Genomic DNA, 6,000 nt, shown 5'->3' with positions numbered 1-6,000 from the left:
TGTCACAACTTATTTTCTCTCTCGTGTCTTTTCTAAGCACTAAGTCTCTTGTAGCCAGAACGTGTTTAATCAGCTCTATGATTAGAGTCCTGAACACTGGTTAACTCTTTCATCTATCAGAGTTGCTTGCCTTACATCGCTGTTTCACAAACTTGTAACAGCAATTCAATATATATCCTAGGTATAATGTGCAAGTAAGTTTCAAAGGCTCCATTGGGATCCATCACTACCTGCCCAAGAAAACATTATGTTTAAGAAGATATAGATCACAAACAAATGATGTTAATGTTGAGCTCTTGAAACATAGCTGAATATGTAGTGAGTGAGTGAGTTAATATTTAACGTCACATCGGCAATATTTCTAGCTGAATATGTAGACATAATACAATTTACTCAATATATTCATGTGATTATGCACCATGAAACAAAGCAACTTTTACCATTAAGATGCGTTAGTTTTCGATTTTGACTTGTAGCAAATGTTACATTGCTTGTTTGGTGTTGCTTGGGGTTTAGTCAGAGAACGATTAGCTTGCCTTTGCATGTGGGTGAAGGGTTAAGGATATGCTTTGTTTTGCAAACCCCTGGTACAATTACAATTCAAGAATATTTCACAAACTCATGCTTATAATATACCCGGAATCGTACAAAGAACCCGAAGATCTCGCAAGATTAATGATTTGCTTCTACTGCACATTTGTATGATTGCATAGTATTACGAATTTATCGCGACAATAATGTTGAATGCAACACTGCTTCACCTCTGATGTTTCTGTTTATGTACTGCCCGGGACATTGGTACCAGCTGAAGAATGAGCAGTACGAGAGCAATCTCTCCGAAAAACGACGACATTGTACTTGACACTTTGAGCCTTAGGCTTGTTTTGTATGTGTGTGTGTGAGTGAGTGAGTGAGTGAGTGAGTGAGTGAGTGAGTGAGTGAGTGAGTGAGTGAGTGAGTGAGTGAGTGAGTGAGTGAGTGAGTGAGTGAGTGAGTGAGTGAGTGAGTGAGTGAGTGAGTGAGTGAGTGAGTGAGTGTGTGTGTGTGTGTGTGTGTGAGAGAGAGAGATCTCATGTCAACTCTGATTAATTACGTTGACAGATAAGACAACATGTATATTGTGACATGGGACTTTTCAGTGATGCCATTAATATGACTAAACTCTATTAATTAGGTGTTTCAGATGACAGAAGGATGCCTCATTGAGGATGCTTTTACTTATTCAGACTCCATTCAAATGTTAAAGGGACATCGTGTGTGCGTGTGTGTCTGTGTGCGTGCGTGCGTGTTGGTGTGTGTGAGTGTGTTGGTGTTCGTGTAGTTATGATATTTTGTGTTGATACCAACAAAGCTTTTACCGAAAAACATGTGTTGCTCTGTTCACAGTGTTCACAAATTTTCAACAAGTATGAAACTAGCCCGTTCGCATTGTAATTAGGGCACGGAATGCTCTGATCCAGAATAACACCACGGTCATCACTACGGGTCAGATGTCAGTTCCGGGTCCTTGCTGCAGGTTTGAATTGCAGCGAATAGTTGTTTTAACCAGATTAACTTTACCTTGTGTAAGGAATCGTTATTTGGTACGAGTCGTCCAGTTGAGTAGATAGAGTATATGCGGGATATTCAATATCGTGTTTGCATTTGCCCACAGAATCTTGGTACGGATCAACCAGCTCCCGGACAAGCTATATCCTGTTCTCGTTTCAAAGAGGATACAATGGAATCACGTGCAGTACAGGCTTTGTAATACTGAGTCTTTACATGACATTAATTATGTCAACATTGATTAGTTTTATATTTTAGTTCTTTTCAGATGTACAATTCCTGATTCCTTCCAAAAAACGCACATGCCTTTACTGCTCTTTAAGTGAACAGAGAGCGTAAATAACGTGCCAAAGAAAGGAAACGAATAAAACTATGTGCGTTTCAGCAATGGCCTGAAACGTAATCATGGCCCATCTGTAATGAAGGAGAACACATCTCCTATAAATGTGATTTGAGGTATTTCCATACGATATATTGCTGCAGGAAAGTGCAACACAAATTTCATTTACATGGGGGTTAGGTAATGTCGCAGTATTGGCATAAGTGCATCTACTCGAGACATACCTTCGGGGTAATTGCAAGTTAGATTACAGTGCATCTAAGACCATCAAGTATTCATGCAATAATACACCCTCCAGGGACGAAGTGGACTTCATCCATGCCTTCTTATATTGCCCTGGGTCTTCCTTTCCTTTCGCTAATTTTCCTTAAAAAGCACCTTTCAAAGTGATTGTAAACCAAAAGATATACACTTGTCTGTGCGACATATGCCGAGACAACAGATTTATCATGTTAAAATGTAAAATGTTCCTGCCATAAAAATAACATACCTCTGTAGTTGCGATGAATTAATGTACATAGTTATCATGATGGGCATTTAATTGTGCACGTTTTCCCGACCATCACCAAACGATAAGTTTTATTCCACCTTTATCAAGACCTTCCACTACTGCTTGTACTGTAATGTCGCCACAGAGCCAACAGGACGTTGTCATCTCTACTCCTTGTTTATCATCACAGTAGTAACCTGAAGTGTTTCGTTCCATTTCAGGGAGTGTATGTGTACAACACTGATTGTCATGAGGATCGTGGTTTCTCATTTGCAAGTGAGCCAGTTACAAGTGAGCCAGTTGGTTTCCCACCGACAAAAGTGTTTTCTCTTTTCGGAAGAGGTGTTTATGTACAGCACACGAAGCTGACTATGTTATACACTGCTGGTACAAGCGGAAGTATCAATGTATCGAACATGCTAAACAGACAAGTAATAGATATAAAAACATATGGTCACACGTCTGATATTTAACATATGCATTACAATCATTTCTTACAAAACAGTCTCTGGATCACTGATGATAGTAAAGCGAAAATGTGAAACACATATTCAGTTGCAAGACATAAAATTGATATAAAATACAATAAAAGATTGAATTTGACATAGTATTTTGTAAAAATAAAGCGACAAATTGCTTTCCACATTCATGAGAAACGCGATTTGTCGATTCTAACTGTATCACGAGCATGAATCACTATGGAGCATGAAGTCGCTAGGTTGGAGAGAGCGACAATAACGAGATTCATGTTTCTTCCACGCAAAGTTCCCTTAAAACTTTCTGAGTTGTCGTCACGCAATTTCAGTATTTTCTGTCGACAATTATGTAGGAGGTGTTAATTCTGAACAGAGAAAAACAATTATATCACGCCAGCCATAGACATGAACGGCAAACAATCGCCCAGAATAGCACATCATACAGAGCATAGCCTGTTGTAATAAATAGACAACCGATGTTCTGTGTGTTCTGCGCTAGTGTCGAACTATGCCAAACATTTACCATTCACGTTCAGTGTCTTCCCGCATGGTCCAGACGAAACATAAAAGAAAGCAACTTGTGTGAATTGAGATTGACACTCTTCTGGCGAGACAGTGTTTTGGAGTACCATCTTCTTCAGGTCGGTCCTGAGCTAGAAATAATCTTCTTCCACACGGTCACGCGTCAAATCATCTTCAACGCGCCTCTTGGCTTAGGTGGTTTGTATGGACTAATGCATTTCAACGCTTGCAGAATGTAAAAGCAGCAATCGGCTGCTGTGCTGTCTCACCTCCTCCATGTATTCTTCTATCAATTCTTTTATGTCGGTATTACATGAGTCTGGAAACACTGATCTACAGACTTCAGTAAATACTTTAAGTGAACCAGTTTTGTATGATGTATTTACTGAACTTTGGATATTTATCGTGGGTTCTTTTCATCTTCAGATGGATGTACTGTGGCATACACTGATACTGATAACAACTACGTAATGATCAGTTCATATGACGTGAAATACATTCATAAAATACCTGATCATCTTATGTAGAATATAGTGTAAATGAACAAAAGTGTAGACAATTTTATGCATGGATATAATCTAAAACCTCAATACAAATACTTTGTAAGAATCATATTCAAACGATAACACAAGAGGTGATGACCTCTTTGCACGTTTTTTGTGACGGGTATTACCAGTGGGGTAGGATATGCGTACCATTTGAGTTCAAACATTCGTTTGCGCCCATGTCTATAACTGCTGTTTGTTACATTTTTTAGAAATATAGCTACGCAAAATGTTTAATATTCGAAAATATGAATGTATTGTATTTCTTCTAAAGATATTGTAATGCAATTTTAATCTACATACTTTGAAGCCTCCACCACTTCTCCAACAGACGGATCTCATATTTTATAGAAATACTTTCCCACAGGAGTCAACATACATGTACAAGCACGTCAGGGATCACGAAATCAAGTATACTTTAACGAAGCTAGGAAAGAAAACGTGTTACATGTAACTTAATTGAGCCCGCAAACCTATTGCTATCAAATATTCATGGGTAAATATCCTTCCGGGAACAGGCTATGCAAAACGTAACATTCTTTACAAATGACTACAGGGTCGCCTTCCAATTCCTGAAGCCAAGGCGCTACTTCGTTATCTGTCTCGTGGAATCTGGGAATCACATATTATATGTGATAATATCCGCGCTGCCATGTTAAAATCTACTTCATGTATGCGTAATATAATTTGTTTTGGCAAGCTTACAATTTGTGGAATAATTATGAATATTTTGCACATTTATACACAGACATCTGGCTCCACTGTTCAGGCTTGTTGTTCTGTTTCGCGTCCGGGCGTTGATGAATTCATAATTAAAATGTTGGTGAATCACTTGCTCGTATATCAGTCATCAGTCGTTAAAACTTCCCATCTCTAATAAGCTCAGAGTAAATTACTCTGTATTATTTTGCAATTACCGATGTAACATTCATGTCAATTTGTAAAATGTGAAATTTGGATGAATGCCAACTTCAGCAGTCAGATGAAGTTGATATTAGTTTTTGTAGGCGTCAGTTGAAAATATTACATGTGCTTCAGAATCGCCAGCGGCTGAAGGGATGGTGTAAATCCAGCTACAGCTGGGTCCATGCAGGTAGCAAAAGTCCCAATGGTTCCTAGTATGGTGGTCTACCTTCAGTTGTTGGCGATTAATAGCCCATTTTTATATTGTATTGTCCAAATATAATTTCTACTTTTAAAGATATATGCTAACTAGTTTTACCTAAATTGTGATAACCTAGTAATTTTACTGTCCTTCGTTGACAGGGTTTCATATATTATATGTATGCATTATGAATTTAGAATTAGTTTTAGTCACGATATGGCTGAAATATTGCCGATGTGACACATGTTGGCGACAAGGAAATCTACAGAGATTAACACCACATTAATCAATTTGACCAGATATCTCTTTCACTCTATATAAGCCACAAGTGACACACAAAACAAGACATCCATAAGACATTCCACGAAAGGTTTATTCTGACAAAAGGTGCATAACCTTTGATTAAGTGTTGATCTACCGCTAACACCCATCGATATTGTGACGGCAACACTTGTTAAATGTGATAGCAAGTTTGCCGTTCGTGACACATTATCGCGAGAGCGTTGTGATGTTCTCTCCCAGATTATATCCATATACCTTGCGATGGTAATGGGAGACATAAACCTCCTCGCGAGAATAATAGTTAAGGACCAAATTCATAGACCTTGGTATGTAACTTTTCCCTGGAGGACTTGGAGCAAATCAAGGTCTTCGAAGACTCCTATATTATCGCTTTGATATGCACATTCAACAGTCACGAAACCTATGATGCTACATGACCAATGCATATGAATTTTGATCAAAAATAATCTTCACTTCTAAGTAATGACAAAGTATAATTTCCCAAAACAAACAATTGTTGCTGAAAACAGCACTGAAATGTTGAGTTTTATCTTTAACATAGGAATGTAAACCTGTATTAAACGCATGCATTTTGAAAAGATATATATCGTCGTTTTATCCGCACATTCAATAATTTGGGTTCATCAAATTTCATTTTCAAAATAGTTTGAATATCGTTTGTATAAATGTAT

This window comes from Haliotis rubra, unplaced genomic scaffold (assembly GCF_003918875.1).
Source record: "Haliotis rubra isolate DU_JTF1 unplaced genomic scaffold, ASM391887v1 Scf237, whole genome shotgun sequence".
Taxonomy (NCBI): Eukaryota; Metazoa; Mollusca; class Gastropoda; order Lepetellida; family Haliotidae; genus Haliotis; species Haliotis rubra.
The sequence above is the reverse complement of the archived record's forward strand: the minus strand, read 5'-3'. Positions refer to the sequence as shown.